Source organism: Lytechinus pictus, chromosome 2 (genome assembly GCF_037042905.1).
Source record: "Lytechinus pictus isolate F3 Inbred chromosome 2, Lp3.0, whole genome shotgun sequence".
NCBI lineage: Eukaryota > Metazoa > Echinodermata > Echinoidea > Temnopleuroida > Toxopneustidae > Lytechinus > Lytechinus pictus.
This window is the reverse complement of record NC_087246.1, coordinates 44,805,147-44,822,582: the sequence shown is the minus strand read 5'-3', so window position 1 is coordinate 44,822,582 and position 17,436 is coordinate 44,805,147. Positions and strand designations below refer to the sequence as shown.

Sequence of the window (17,436 nt, the reverse complement as noted above, 5' to 3'; positions counted from 1 at the left end):
TTGAAAATGCCTATTTTCTATGCAATGACCCATTTTAATGTGTTACTCGTACATGTTATATTCACTATAATTATGGATGTATACATATCCTACCTGCATACAGCCAAACAGTGAATGCAAATGACAATAGGTCCCTATTAATTGTAATATAAAGGTGTATGTAAATTTTGTGTAGATATCAGAATACCAGAACTGCCCCAAACACAATTACCAGATATACATGAGATTGAATGAGGAAACAATAAAAGAATGAGATCATACTAATTAAGTACATTTGCATTTGACCTATATTATATCAAAATCTTCTATAGGGCTATTGCCTCTCATATGTAAGAAGGTAGAGATACATAAATAGATAGAAAGAGAGAGAGAGATAGAGAAAGAAAGATAATTTTATAGATGGCATGGCTTATAAAGAGGGGGGGGTAGACTAAGATAGCACACAGCCACCCCCCCTCCCTCCTTAGTTGAGCAATATTAGATGCCTTACCTTACTCTGTGCCTTAATTTTTCTAAATATCTTCTTGAAGGTACCACTCTAGTCCTTTTCAGTAAAGTTCTCAAAGTTCTATCTCCTCTTACCCCCCTTCTTTATCATGAGCAATTTGTAAAGGTCTTTCTAACACTAAGTAGGTGATGTACACTAACACAAAACAATGATGAATCAGAACATAAAGAGGCATATATAGACTCTCTATACATTGACCTGTCTACATACATTCCTAGGCTTACATATACACAGACCTACTAACTTTACCTGATATGGCCTTACTATAGCCATTAAATCAATTTTTTGCACCACTTGCTGACTTAACATATTGATATCAGTGAGAAATTGTTTGCTACTGAAGAGTTTGGCCAGGTATTCCATCCACTACTAGGGATTTCCCATATTACTTACAGGTGCCACGCGCGTAAAACATTCCCCATAGACTTGTGTGTTAAAATGGCACTTTTAAAAATTCATCAAAAATAAATGTGAAATTAGAGGGTGGAATGTTTACTACCATTGGATAGGATATATATCTGACATTCCATATCTGACCAGGAAAGGGTACCGTAGCCAGCTCATTTTGAAAATAAATCGCCATTTATGAAGATAACTATGAATGGATCAAATTCATCAACTGAAACAGTAAAATAGCCCTAATTAGTCCGCCAGTCAAAAAATAGTTCCAAGTCACTTATTTATCTTCCCAATTTGGACGAAGGAAGTTCAGTAGTTACCATTTCTAGAATCAGTGTTAGATTTTGAATCATATTCATACATTTTTGTCAATCAGCAACATCAAATTGAAAAAATTCGAATGGGTTGGGTCGAACGAATATCTTTAGCCATCCTGATGTAATTAGGCTCATGGCACCTATAGAACTTTGGCTCCAGAGACAAGTTGTCAAATAACGTGTGTGTGTGTGCGTGTGTGTACCATCGGCTGGTAGTATGCCATGCTGTCTAAGACTTCAAACGCGTCGGAGAGAGTGCATGGCAATTCGGTAAAACGAAGTTTCCCATATAAAGAGATAATAAAATAACACTATGTACAGTACGCCCGGGGGGCCACTTATATTGACGAGTGGATACCATGCATGCGCGACCAAAAAAACACGTAAAAAGGATGTCTTTTTCAAGAGAGGGCACGTTACGTACGTAACGTGATAAGGGTGTCAAAAACACAAAAATATTGAAAAAAGGGTATCTATTTCCAGTACGTTGAGAGGCAAATGTCAGATCAGGGGAGGCAGCTGGGAGTACAATCAGGTTTTTTTAAAGGGAAGAATAGTGTAGAATAAATTAAAGGTATTATATATAGCCAAATGATCTAGGTGAGGGAAGTGAACAATGATGTTTTAAAAAAAAAGAATGAATATACCTTACCTGAATATTATGGTGAAGCCAATTTAAAAGGAGGTGAGACAAGTTTCAATGGAGGTTTAAAAAAAGAATAAACTGTATATGGTGAAGCCAATTTAAAAGGAGGTGAGGCAAGTTTTAATGGAGGTTTTTAAAAAGAATAAACTGTATTATGGTGAAGCCAATTTAAAAGGAGGTGAGGCAAGTTTTAATGGAGGTTTTTAAAAAGAATAAACTGTATTATGGTGAAGCCAATTTAAAAGGATGTGAGGCAAGTTTCAATGGAGGTTTTTAAAAAGAATAAACTGTATATGGTGAAGCCAATTTAAAAGGAGGTGAGGCAAGTTTCAATGGAGGTTTTTAAAAAGAATAAACTGTATTATGGTGAAGCCAATTTAAAAGGAGGTGAGGCAAGTTTCAATGGAGGTTTTTAAAAAGAATAAACTGTATTATGGTGAAGCCAATTTAAAAGGAGGTGAGGCAAGTTTCAATGGAGGTTTTTAAAAAGAATAAACTGTATTATGGTGAAGCCAATTTAAAAGGAGGTGAGGCAAGTTTCAATGGAGGTTTTTAAAAAGAATAAACTGTATTATGGTGAAGCCAATTTAAAAGGAGGTGAGGCAAGTTTCAATGGAGGTTTTTAAAAAGAATAAACTGTATATATGGTGAAGCCAATTTAAAAGGAGGTGAGGCAAGTTTCAATGGAGGTTTTTAAAAAGAATAAACTGTATTATGGTGAAGCCAGTTTAAAAGGAGGTGAGGCAAGTTTCAATGGAATTAAGTTTTTAAAAAAGAATAAACTGTACTACAAATTTAAAAGGAGGCGAGGCAAGTTGATCAATTGAGGTTTTTAAAAAAGAATAAACTGTACTACAAATTATGGTGAAGCCAATTCAAAAGGAGGTGAGGCAAGTTTCAATGGAGGTTTAAAAAAAAGAATAAACTGTACTACAAATTATGGTGAAGCCAATTTAAAAGGAGGTGAGGCAAGTTTCAATTGAGGTTTTTTACTGTACTACAAATTTGAAAGGAGGTGAGGCAAGTTTCAATGGAGGTTTTTAAAAAGAATAAACTGTATTACAAGTTATGCTGGTGAAGCCAATTTAAAAGGAGGTGAGGCAAGCCTCAATGGAGGTTTTTGAAAAGAATAAACTGTATTATGGTGAAGCCAATTTAAAAGGAGGTGAGACAAGTTTCAATGGAGGTTTTAAAAAAGAATAAACTGTATTATGGTGAAGCCAATTTAAAAGGAGGTGAGGCAAGTTTTAATGGAGGTTTTTAAAAAGAATAAACTGTATTATGGTGAAGCCAATTTAAAAGGATGTGAGGCAAGTTTCAATGGAGGTTTTTAAAAAGAATAAACTGTATATGGTGAAGCCAATTTAAAAGGAGGTGAGGCAAGTTTCAATGGAGGTTTTTAAAAAGAATAAACTGTATTATGGTGAAGCCAATTTAAAAGGAGGTGAGGCAAGTTTCAATGGAGGTTTTTAAAAAGAATAAACTGTATTATGGTGAAGCCAATTTAAAAGGAGGTGAGGCAAGTTTCAATGGAGGTTTTTAAAAAGAATAAACTGTATATATGGTGAAGCCAATTTAAAAGGAGGTGAGGCAAGTTTCAATGGAGGTTTTTAAAAAGAATAAACTGTATTATGGTGAAGCCAGTTTAAAAGGAGGTGAGGCAAGTTTCAATGGAATTAAGTTTTTAAAAAAGAATAAACTGTACTACAAATTTAAAAGGAGGCGAGGCAAGTTGATCAATTGAGGTTTTTAAAAAAGAATAAACTGTACTACAAATTATGGTGAAGCCAATTCAAAAGGAGGTGAGGCAAGTTTCAATGGAGGTTTAAAAAAAAGAATAAACTGTACTACAAATTATGGTGAAGCCAATTTAAAAGGAGGTGAGGCAAGTTTCAATTGAGGTTTTTTAAAAGAATAAACTGTACTACAAATTTGAAAGGAGGTGAGGCAAGTTTCAATGGAGGTTTTTAAAAAGAATAAACTGTATTACAAGTTATGGTGAAGCCAATTTAAAAGGAGGTGAGGCAAGCCTCAATGGAGGTTTTTGAAAAGAATAAACTGTATTATGGTGAAGCCAATTTAAAAGGAGGTGAGACAAGTTTCAATGGAGGTTTTAAAAAAGAATAAACTGTATTATGGTGAAGCCAATTTAAAAGGAGGTGAGGCAAGTTTTAATGGAGGTTTTTAAAAAGAATAAACTGTATTATGGTGAAGCCAATTTAAAAGGAGGTGAGGCAAGTTTCAATGGAGGTTTTTAAAAAGAATAAACTGTATTACAAGTTATGGTGAACCATATAGTATTAAACAAAGCTAATTCCACATGTTCAGGGAGGAATTAATCGTTGTATCACTTGACATTGAGGAGAAAATTAGAATATTTCATATTTCCTATAATAAAATACAAAAGAAATAGTGAGAGGATGACGTCATCAGTCTCCTCAGGTGCATACAGACCTGGTGGGTGTTTCATAAAGCTGTTCGTAAGTTAAGAGCGACTTTAAGAACGACTGGTGATCCCATCTTGTGGTAAATGGTATTGAATAGACGATTGTTTAGCGCGTAAAAGGGTTCACCAGTCGTTCTTAAAGTCGCTCTTAACTTACGAACAGCTTTATGAAACGGCCCCCAGGATGTGCATATAACTGTTTTTTTTAATTAAGCAAAACTTTAAAATGTCATAACTTTCTTATTTTACATCCGATTTTGATGAAATTTTCAGTGTTATGCTTGTTGATTTTTTCTCTTTTTATTCAAATCAACTTTTTGTTGGGGTGGACTTGTCCTTTAATGTAATTGTTGTAAAACAGTACTAAATTACTCCATAACAGTATCTCTTGTGAAAAAAATATTTGATTTGTATTAGGTCTACTCTGTGATTGTGTAGTTATACCTTGTTTCAATAAGTTCATTACAAGTTGAACATTAAACTACATCACACCAATGACAAAAGGGGTAGAAGCATAGTTTTGCAACCTTTACTTAAAAGTTCAGCTCTTTCAAGAAAAAGCTAATCTTCACCATACAAAATGTGAATATGGATTGTTTAACAACTATATACAAGATTATGTTCTGCCTTCTTGAAATGGTTGCAGGAGGCTTATTCCAGCTTGTGTGGCTAATTTTATCTCCCGACAACTTAACCTTAACTAGGCCGGGCTTTTAGGGCTGTTCAGTGGCCAGGGGGGGGGGGGTTGATTCCACCCCCCCCCCCCAAGACCTCGGTCGCCGATGGCGCGAGTGCCGCAAAAATTTGCACGCTGGTAGTGTGCGATGTGATCTACAAGGCTGTATGATAAAATTTTCAAAAATAATGAGATTTTATTTGATATGAGTTAATTATGCTAATTTATGCATAAATCATACTTTTTGTTCTAATTCACTAAATAAAGCTCCTAGAATGCAAATTTTTTGTAAAATTATTCTTTGTAGCATTCTTAACAATCTCAATTGAAAAAAATTTGTTTTGGAAATCAATTTCTTATGTATTTCATTGTTTTATAAATTTCTTATGAATTTCTTTGTTTTTCAACCTTTTGTTTTTCTTTGTTTTTTTTCACCAGATTTATTGCACAACCTTTTTGAAGCATAATTATGCTAAAATCAATTGATTTCAGCTGTTTAAAGTAAAAATAATCATATCTTTATGACTAAGATGAGAAAACTCAATTCGCATTGACTTTGTATATAAAATCCCGTTTAGGAACAATTTTTGGTCAGATATGCACTTACAAAATGTTGCGTAATTTCAGAACCGTGTACATGGGGTCGTAAATTTGGTCTCAAAAGATGCGCAAGACTTTTTTTTTGCAAGTGGTGCAGTCAAAAAAATTTGCGCGGCGGAATGATCGCAGAAAATGTTGAGGGGGGAGTTGATTCAACCCCCCCCCCCCCCGGCCTGTTTAGGGTTAAGAATAGTTGGTCTAATCAACTTTAGACTTGGTCTAAGTGTGTATAATTGAGTAGAGACGATCTGATCAGATTTTGGGGTTAAAAGTCAATGACTCATCAAATACATAATATATCCTGTTCTTGCCGTAACTCAGTAAAGAATCATGGATGGGATCAACTTCATAATCAAAGTTTAGCTAAGGATCTGATTATATTGCAAGATTACAGATATGCAGTCGTTATATAAATTCAAATAGTTCATTTTCATATTAACTGTACAGTTGTCAATAGGGTGAAATTCAAGCTTGGTTTCTGAATGCACATTTAAGGCAGATAATCTCAGTAAATAGTAGTAGTTCAAGTTCATAGGTCACAGACATCAATATACATGTATACCCAAAATATCTCCTATTCCCAAGTCTTATAGAATCATTTGAGGGTTCTACTTCCAATATGGCTTATCTGTGCATATGACTGGTGAAATGTTAGCCCATGAGGTCAAAGTGCATGGTATAACAGTATGTCCTCAAAAAGCGTATTCTTTCTTCCAAGTGATATTTGTGACTACAGATGTTTTGCATATGTAATGAGCTTGATGAAGACCAAAACACAAGCCACGAGAGGATTAGGATGAATCTGCACTCTGACTGATAACTTTTTAATCTCCTGAATTCTTTGAAAGGATCAATTTGAAAATTACCTCTTGTGTGAGTGAAGATTTTTAGTCAAATTTCTATTGTCAGCAAGGTCATGTTAAAAATGTAAATATATAATATATTCTTGGTCTAGCAAAGGCAGTGCCATAAATTTTGACTGCATGTAGTTGAGAATCCATCTAGTTAGTCATAAAACATCAACGGCTAATTGTATCCATTCAACTTAGGGTTTCTTATTCCTACGATACTTGCTACTGTTAAATCATGGAGAATCACCTGTGTAAATAATGATACATTGTTTGTTAGCATTAATCGGCATTGAGGCTGATAAATTTCTTTGATAACTATTTGATGCAAGATTATATGACCTTTGTGTTTTATTCAGTATTTTTAGACTGTCTCATATCATTTTGAACATAATTTGCGACCATTTTTGCTGCCCACTCAACAGTCTTTGTAGATGTTTGTGCAAAAACTTGATTAGAATGCATGCCGTTATCACACAGTACTTGCTAACATTTATTATCTTTTATCATGATCCTAGGCCTGCCAGTACTGAAAATAAACGTATTTTAAACTGTATTATAGCGTATATTTTTATTTACTCAAGCTGCAGTTGCTTTCCATGATCATGAATTGGTTTTATAATACTTGCTGTTAACTAATGTAATTGTCACTTGTTTTTTCTAACAGCGAGAATATATTGCTATATGTGTCCAGCCACCCCAATACCAACAATAAATACATTGATTTAAAGATTCTCATTGATCTTGAGCGATCACATCCTAAGCTGTAAAATGATTTATCTTGTTAATATTGATCAATAATATCCCTCGCTAGTACTTCATTGAATGCAGAAGAAGTTTGGTGAGAGCTTCAACAAATAAGAGAACAAGATTTGGGGTTCACTTAAGCATGCGATGTGTAATATGTAGTTCAACTACTTAGCAGTGAGCAAAACACGGATATCAAAGTCTTGTATTTTGTCTTCAACTTTTACAACCTCACATTTTGACAGTATGAAGAAATTTCTTTTTTTTTCGGATAAACCAATATTCTAAATATGCGTTTGGAAAACTGAATTACTATTTTGGTTATTTTCTACGAACCTTCCCTGGCAACTTATTGTTGATATTTGGGTGGCTGGCCACATTTGTTTTGAGAAAAAATATCAAAGAGTATATGAAAAAAATATTTATGTAAAAAAGCTTGCCTAGCTGTTGGTATTTTCTTCTATTGTACTTTGTCATGTAACTCTGGTAGATTTCATTTCGTTACACAAAATGGGGTTCAGTATTCAGAAAAACCATTAACCTTGCCTCAACCACAACAGTACTTGCCAAACTGGATAAATCAACATTATATCAAGCTATGTAGAAGAACTTAATGATCATGTAGATACCATTAAGTGCATACATATATAATGTCTTTCAAGCTGTATGACAAAAATATTCTTTTCCATCCAACATCAGCTTCTACTATTTTTTAAGGTTAGTTTTTATTGTCATGTTGGCAAATTGTGAAATAGTTCATGTTGAAATATGTTGTATTACCTGTCATGCATTTGTAATGTTATTTTTTTAGAATATATTCTGTCATCATTTTCAGTACATAAAAGTGTATTCAATGTATGCCTTTACCAAAGTTGGCCATAAGCACAGTGGGTACCAACTATCACTGAAGACAACACAACAATTACTCAAAATATATGCATAGCCTTATGAATGTACAAGTCAATAAAATCTACTATGACTACATAGCTTTTTTTTGTGCAACACAGTCATATTTCATTTGGATCAATTCAAAATTGAGTGGTGTTTTGGGGGTAATGCTATGGTAACTGCAGTTCTGTTGTCCTCTGACAGTTGGTGTTGTAAGGATGTGATTGGCAGTGTGTGGACGTCATGTTATAAGAGAAAAAAGAAAGTTAAAGTGAGAGTGTTGGCTTTGAAATGGACTCAACCTATGAAAGTTAAAGTTTGTGCTGCAGAAACTGGTGTGGTAGTGGGATGATAATGATGATGAGGAACAGGGCCGGTATTCAATGCTACTCTTAAAGCCACAATTTCAAGTATATTTTACTCAGTATTTTGCAAAAGTAAAATACTTATTCATCTTTGGTATTCAATTGCATTTTTTTTTTGGCTAAATATTTTGCTTAAATGTAAGTCAGCCATCTACTAGACTTAAGTCTATATACAAAAATGATACGCACAGAAATACATTCACACATTTGGCACTATTTGGCTCAAAATTTATAACATCACAATGGGTATTAGTATTTAGTTCAATTTGGATAAGGTAAATTCTGAGATCTGATCTGCATACAAGTTTAAGCATTTTGATAAGCCAGTCAAATTGCTAAGTAAAATACTTACAAAATCAAAACTTAGAATTTAATAGGCGGCCGAGGTATTATTTTCTTCCAGAGGACATGTACAGATTTCTTGTTGACAAAGGATGACATGATGATTATTTTGCAAATATGGCTTATTAAAAAATATATTATGTATATTCCATTTCAGTGACAATTGCATTTTTGGGGAGGGGATATTACGTATTTGGGAATGGAAAAGTTCAAAATTAATGCAAACTTAACCTATTTACGCAGGGGGGGGGGGGGCTCTGAGCTCTGCGATTTTAAAAAAAAAAGTCTTTTGCATGTTTTGAGACCAGTTTTGCGAAGCCCGGGTACTGCATGGGTTCTGAAAATTACCAAACAATTTGTAAGTGCATATCAGACAAAAATGGCTCAAAATTGTGATATTTGTGTACCACGTCAATGGAATATGCGTTTTCAACCAAAATTCATGAATGCCTAATTGTTTTTAGTTTTGTTGAACTAAACTGATTTATTTTATGCTGTTACGAGAGTCCGAGCATCGTTGAAAAAAAACAATGCAATACAAGGGTAAAAACACAAGAAATACATTATCGAAGAACACCACAAAGAGTTTCTAAACCAAAAATTAGAACATTTGGAGCTTTATTTAGGGAGTTAGAGGAATAGGTATAGTATACTAATTATGCACAAATGAGCATAATCAATAAATAGCAATTTGCATGAAATAAATAACTACACAATTTTGTGGATTATTAAAAGCAATTGCGATCTTTTTCTTCACTATTCATTGTTTTTAGAAACCTCATTGTAGACTTGCCTCATGCACCTCTCAAGATGGCTTCATCATTTGAATTATATTCTACACTTATCATTCTTTTAAAAAAATCATTGTAGACATGCCTCACCTCCTCTCAATTTGCCTTCACCATAACTTGTAATACAGTTTATTCTTTTTAAAAACCTCCATTAACTAATTGCCTCACCTCCTTTTAAATTGGCTTCACCATAATTTGTAATACAGATTATTCTTTTTAAAAACCTCTATTGAAACTTGCGTCGCCTCCTTTTAAATTTGTAGTACAGTTTATTCTTTTTTAAAAACCTCCATTGAAACTTGCCTCACCTCCTTTTAAATATGCTTCACCATATACAGTTTATTCTTTTTAAAAACCTCCATTGAAACTTGCCTCATCTCCTTTTAAATTGGCTTCACCATAATACAGTTTATTCTTTTTAAAAACCTCCATTGAAACTTGCCTCACCTCCTTTTAAATTGGCTTCACCATAATTCTTAGTACAGTTTATTCTTTTAAAAAACCTCCATTAAAACTTGCCTCACCTCCTTTTAAATTGGCTTCACCATAATTTGTAGTACAGTTTATTCTTTTTAAAAACCTCCATTGAAACTTGCCTCGCCTCCTTTTAAATTTGTAGTACAGTTTATTCTTTTAAAAAACCTCCATTGAAACTTGCCTCACCTCCTTTTAAACTGGCTTCACCATAAATTGTAGTACAGTTTATTCTTTTTAAAAACCTCCATTGAAACTTGCCTCGCCTCCTTTTAAATTTGTAGTACAGTTTATTCTTTTAAAAAACCTCCATTGAAACTTGCCTCGCCTCCTTTTAAATTTGTAGTCCACCCTGATAGCAGAAACTGGTAAAAATGACGTCATAATTACGTCAGTTTAACGACGAGTGTCACGTCATTTTGACGTCGTAACATGACGTCTTATTGACGGGATCTTGCACCCGCGAATAACGTCATTATGACGTCGTATATTGACGTCATTATGACGTCTCCAAGAGTGACTACGACGTCTTAATGACGTCTTGGCAACGTTTTTACAACGTTTTCCTGACCAGTATCAAGGGTCAGATTGACGTCGTGTATTGACGTGATTATGACGTCTTCGAGAGTCAACAACGACGTCTTAATGACATCCTTGCAACGTGTTCCTGACCGGTTTTAGACGTCATATTGATGTAATTATGACGTCTTTAAAAGTCATCTACGACGTCTTAATGACAACTTTGCGACTTATTCCTGACCAGTTTCAGACGTCATATTGATGTAATTATGACGTCTTTATAAGTCAACTACGACGTCTGAATGACGACTTTGCAACATATTGCTGACTAGTAATAGACGTCATATTGACGTCGCATATTGAAATGAATATGACGTCTTTTGGAGTCAACTATGATATCTTAACGTATTCTGACGTGATAATGACCTAAACATTAAATTCTACATGCAATGTACATACACACATCACTTCAAAGACCTTGTCATTGAGGATTATCTATATTTGGTGAATACTGAGGTGGTCTGACAATGTCCAGCATTCCCAGTAACAATATAATGATCCTCCATGCCAGGGCCTTGCATAACTTGTCACGGTCTCAAGAACATGACCCCCCCCCCCCCCCCGAAAAAGAATATATACAAAAATGGAAAACGAAATCAAATACATGTACGCATTTCAATTACGAAATCGTGGCAAATATTCTATTAATAAATAAAAGTTGCATAACATATCACCAGCAAAAAAAAAAAGGAATACAAAATGTTGAAAACTCTAAATAGATTGAAAAAAAAAACACTTTTCTATGAAAATGCAGTATTAGGGTCAAAGGAATGAAATTACAATGTTTGTTATACCAATACATACAATTGTACATGTATAAATACACATTAATACATAACAGAGGCATAATGATCTCCAAGAATAAAGCTTTTTCGTTGAAATTGTAATTAAATATACCTTCAACTTTAGACAACTATGTAATGTAGGTAAAAATATACTGTATGTAAAAAAAAAATACCCGAGTTGGAATAGTTTCAGGATTTATGGAAGCTCGCATTTGGGTGAAAGAATCATACATGTACATTAATTCTTATGAAATGTTTGGGTTGTATTACACTATCACTTAGGGCCAGGGGTAAAAGACAGTAGTTGCAGCAAACAATTATTTCTTCGGAAAGTCTTTTAAATTAAGGTTAATTGTCAAAATATTGTACATAATCTAGATCTGGGACCCGTTGCAGAAAGAGTTGCAATCAATCGCAACTCTAAAAATCATGCGCAACTTGATTTTCAACCAATCAACAGCGCGCATTTGGGACTTGCGATTGATTTTTTGACTTGCGTTTAAGCGCAACTCTTTCTGCAACGGACCCCTGGGCCCTGTCTTACAAAGAGTTACGATTGATCCGATCAATCATAACTCTATGGAAATCCATCAGTGTCATAATTTTTTTCTACGAAAAATTTGCACAATGTCCTTTGTATGCAAAGAGAAACGCAGCGAATTTTTGAGAAAACAATGAATGCATGAACATACATCATAGCTAGAAAATATTTTGAACATGCTTAATAGATGTTAACGTTGCTGACCGTCCATAGTTGCGATTGATCGGATCAATCATAACTCTTTGTAAGACGGGGCCCTGGTAAATTAATGTAAACTTGTATCTTTGTAAAATCATGAATTTTGATCTTAAAATCAATAATTCTGATGATCACTAACACAGAAAAGCATATGTGGGACAGGACAGTGTATTATGATTGATTTTAAAAATACCCGACATTTGATAGAATTACATGCTTATTTTGCTCATTTCTCAGCAATTACACATTTTCTTCCCAAGCTTTTTGGCACACATCTTTTATATATACATACACTTTGCTGGTAATTCTGTTGGATTCTGTTCGAACTCATTTTAAGATAGTTACTACTAGAGGTGCGCTATTAACTTAAGGCAACTATGTAATGTAGGAAAAAATATACTGTATGTAAAAAAAAAAATACCTGAGTTGCAAAGTTTTCAGGATTTATGGAAGCTTGCATTTGGGTGAAAGAATCATGCATCAATAAGTCTGATGAAAATAGTTTGTGGAACTGTTGTATTACACTATCACTTAGAAGGAAAAGACAGTAGTTGCAGCAAACAATTATTTCTTGAGAAAATCTATAAAATCAAAGTTAATTGTCAATATATTGTACATAATCTACATCTGGTACATTAATGTAAACTTGTATCTTTGTAAAATCATTAATTTTTAAACTTAAAATCGATAATTCTGACGATCGCTGTAAACACAGAAAAGCATATGTGGGACAGTGTATTATAATCGATTAGAAAAATACCTGACATTTGATAGAATTACATGCTTATTTTGCTCATTTCTCAGCAATTACGCATTTTCTTCCCTACATGTAGCTACGTAGGCTTTTTATGTGAGCTGAGAGATTTCATACCAGATTTCCTTAGCTTGATAAAGTTCTTATGATAGTCTGTGTATCAGCATAGCATGTGTTCAGTGTTTTGAACCCACTGGAGATTGTGCATCATATCTTTATGTATGGAATTCATTTTGCGTCTGCGGTCTCCATGGTTTTTTCAGGATCTATGTGTTGACTAGACCAGTCCCATATTGATATTTTCGTGCTGTGTCACTTTGGAAGGCCGTCTCTAATTGGTTGACTGGTGAGTTGGCAGATGCACAGCCCATCCCACTTTTCAATTATATCATTACGTAATCTCTAACATGTCTAAGATATCCACCAGATCAAGAGGCCGCTTGCACTCGGCTAACGCATGTACACAATCCTCTGCTTCATCATTAACTGGATCTAAACAAAGCCCAGCATACCTAGATCATATTGATACAGTCGTTCAAAGAGCGGTGGCCGTGGCAATGGAACGCGAGAGACAAAAACTCAATGATGACATGGATAAGCGCGAAAATAAATTGCGTGAAATTCTTGATGAAAAGCTCACTAGTCTACACGTTCTTGAAATATCTATCGATACTTAATTGAAGCAACTCCGTGATTTTGAAAAATCGGTTTCTGATAACATGACTAACACCATAATGCTTTGTCAAATAGGCTTGACCACATCGAGCAGTACTCCTGTCGCAATAATATCCGTATCCGTATGAGATTGTTCGAAATGTAGCAAAGCAGATTGGTATCGATCTTACTCCATGTGACATTGATCGATCCCATCACCTTTGCCGACCAACTAGCAGTCATGATGTTCAACCCAAAGGATCATACCCCGGCGTGGCCCTGTAATGCCAACTTAGCAGCTCCACCAATCAATGTGAAATTCACTTCATACAGGCCGAAACAAACGATGATGAAAAATAGAGGAAAATGAAAATGCTCAGGAACAGATGACTGGGTGCAGGCAGGCAAGGCAGTTCAGGTGGGATGAAAATTTATTGGCAGGACACCTTCCGTTTCAAATTACAGCATCTGCAAAAATAACAGAAGAGGAGAAACATAAAAACTTTTTCTACATAAACTATTTATTAATCTTCATTAAAAACTAGATGGTTTCAATATTAATTTCCAATTTATTTTAAATGATTAAAAAACGATGTGGGGTTTGTTACATATTTTATACTTCAAATATTAACATGTTAAGTCAAGTCGGGGGGGGGGGCATGATGCCCTCAAGACCTTTAACCATCTCTGTATAAGGAAGGAAATTTTAGAATCAATTTATTTGACACATAAAACATTATTTTTTTATAATTACAATTTTAATTCATGCCTTTTTTATGTGTTTTAAATGGTTATGGGGTAACCAGGACTGTCAGGACCGAGAATTCGAACTTCGAGGCTGAAATACAGCCATTCCCTATGCCTGATTTGGCTTAAATTCAGGTCAAGGATCAATTAAATATATATTTTGCAAAAAAAATCTGACAAATTTTGAGGTGGAATTAGTTTTCTGGCATCGCGAGATCGACCAATGCAAAATTTTATTAGCGCCAATTTACCATCTAAACTTGTCATTGAAATTAGAACGTCCAAACCGATCTAGTACCAGTACTAGCACAATGAATCAATCAGCTATGCATGTGCACCAATTCTGTATTTCTTGCATACGTACGTCACTCGAGTTAAAGTTCATGTCATTGCGTTATATAGCGTGGGAATTGTAAGAAAGTGATCCTTCAAAATTTTTACCTTCCAACAATTAACATTTTTAAAGCCTTTGTATGCATTTAGAGTACAAAAGCTTACAAATTGGACAAATTAAATGTTTGCCCCAAAATTATTGTGGGAAGGGTGGATTTTCTAGGGAAATCCATCTTAGTGTACAAAGTTCTACAGGCAACAGAGACTTGTCTAGGCTCCGTGAATGAAAATACAATGAAAAAATATCACAGAGTCCTCGAAGTACAGTCAGGACCATTAACAGATTATAAGGTGACCCGAGTTTGTGCACACCCAAATCTGCGTGATTCTGATAATAGAGATTCCCAATGATCCCCCCCCCCCGAAAAAAAGGCTTTACATCTGAAATAGCCTTCTAACTTACCTACTGCCCGATGCCGCCTATCATGTAGGGCAGCAACGAAGGATCTCCACTCCTGGCATCCAGCGATTCTGGGCCTTCTTCTGGAAACTCCCCCAGGCCAGGTCATATTCACTGACTTCATCTCCTCCTCAACTCCTCATGTGTGACACCGAGACAGGTGGTTTTGTGTCTCCCTCTCTTTCTCCTGAAATGTCAAACAGATCTATTCATTAAAAATCTTACTAAAAATTGTGCTTTTGGTAGAAAAATAATGAATATAGGGCATTTCATGTGACGGCCTTAACCCTTATTAAACTGGGGGGGGGGTCAATTTGACCCCCCCCCTCAACAAATTTCATCACTACGCTGTCGCGCAAAAAATTTTGATCGAGCCGCTCACTGACTTTTTACTTTCAAGTCTCACGCAAATTTTGAGACCAAATTTGTGACGCCCGGGTACGCGGTTACGACATTACGCAACATTATGTAAGTGCATGTCAGACCCAAAATTGCTCATAAACATGATTTCATGTACAAATCCAATGCAAATTGTGTATTTAGCCAAAATTCATAAATTTATCATTATTTCTACTTTTACTGATTAAACTTAATTAATTTTGCCTTGTTTATGATTAGAATTAAGTCTAGAACGATTTCCATCGAAAATACAATAAAAAACAAAATGTAAAAAAACAAAGAAATACACGATTTAAAAAAAAAAAAAATACATAAGAAATCGGTCTTGGTACCAGATTTTTTTTCATTCACAATTGTTAGGAATGCTATAAAGAATATTTTCACCCAAAAAATAGCATTCTAGGAGCTTTATTTAGTGAATCAGAGCAAAAAGTATGATCTCATGAATAAATTAGCATAATTAATTCATATATAAAATAAAAAATATGAATTCAGTGAAATTTACCAATGCAACTACGTAGATTACGTCATTCTCTACCATCATGCAAATTTTCGTTGTGATCGTGCAATCCACGGCCGAGATCTTATAAGGGGGGGGCAATAATACCCCCCCCCCCCCAGGAATAACAAGAATCAAAATACCCCGGTAGATTTAGGATTAAAAAATTGTCAGTACGGTATATCATCGAGGATCTACATAGTAGTAGATCTGGTACAGTTACATAAACTGAACTTTGTGAAATCTTGAAATCTACACTGAAGAATGTTCAAACTGAAGATCACCAACACAGATAAGAGCACGTGGGACAGTTATTATTGCTCTGATTAATGTCGGCCCGACGCTTGCCTTGGCTCGAGTTGACCCGAATCCTGTGCTTTTTTTGCTTATTTCGCAGCAATTACACAATTTCTTCCTGAATCCTTTGGCACATACGGTATATTATTTATAAATATAGACAGACACTTTGGTGGTCATTTCATTGGATTCTGTACGAACTCATTTTGATATCGTTACCACAACTGGCATTTACCTTAAACTGTGCACTGTGTCTGTGCAGACTTGGGCCCTGAGCCCACCAGCGCAGCCTGTCCTATTCAGCATGCCGGCGCTCGGGGCAGCCACCCCGGCCGGGCAGTGTCAGTGCACGAAATCTAAAGCCAAAGGCAAGCCGCGCTCCGAAAAGAAAATCTTAGAAGATGGTTATCTAACTTACTGTTTGGTCTCCTGCGAATGCCTTCGAAGTCGTTATCCAAATCTGAATCGTGTTCTTAAAGTAGTAGAACTATTATTAACGGCCATCTTCGTCGCACTTAATTCTCGATCCAAAATTAGGCTGCAACATTTAACGGCGAAAAACGGGAGCATTCCTTTTTCAAATTAAATGGTTGCGACTGCGCCAGTTGCATGCAGTGCAGCGCGCATGCGCAGGCTCGACGCCCGGCGGCGAATTAATTCTGCGGATCATGAATTTTTTATAGGGGGTGAGCCCGGGGGGGGGGGGGGGCGTGCATGGGGGGGGGGTGAGCTAACTAGATAGGGGGTTTGCATGACACCGGGGCATGACACCACTTGCGAAAAAAAAAGTTTTAAGATAGATACAAACTTCTTTGACATATAAAGCTTCCTCTTGTTTGGTTTGGTTGGCAACCAGTTAAGAAATGATTATTTTTGCCACTGCTTTTGAAACTTTTTTCTTTGAAGAATTATATACTTTACCTAAAATAAAAAAAAATCTGTACTATTTTTTTTTAGTTTTACTTTTCCTTTTATAAGTAGAAATAGCCTTGCTAACATGGCAAGGTTGAAAAAAATGGCAAAATAGTATGTGGCTTTGAAATTAAACTTGTAAATTTCCTCGTCGTTGATTGGTAAAATTTGATGTCATAATCACGTCGTAATGTGGTCATATGAAAACGCAAATTTCTTTGTCGTTGTTTG

General features: G+C 35.2%; 1 long non-coding RNA gene across 1 annotated transcript; it reads right to left on the bottom strand.

Moving 5' to 3' along the window:
- Nucleotides 1–11,248: 11,248 nt before the first annotated feature.
- Nucleotides 11,249–16,893, bottom strand: LOC135153126 (uncharacterized). Its single transcript, XR_010292611.1, has 3 exons — nucleotides 16,712–16,893; nucleotides 15,102–15,285; nucleotides 11,249–14,026 (listed from the first exon to the last, which is right to left on the bottom strand). It is a non-coding gene; the product is annotated as an uncharacterized LOC135153126 (long non-coding RNA).
- Nucleotides 16,894–17,436: the final 543 nt, after the last annotated feature.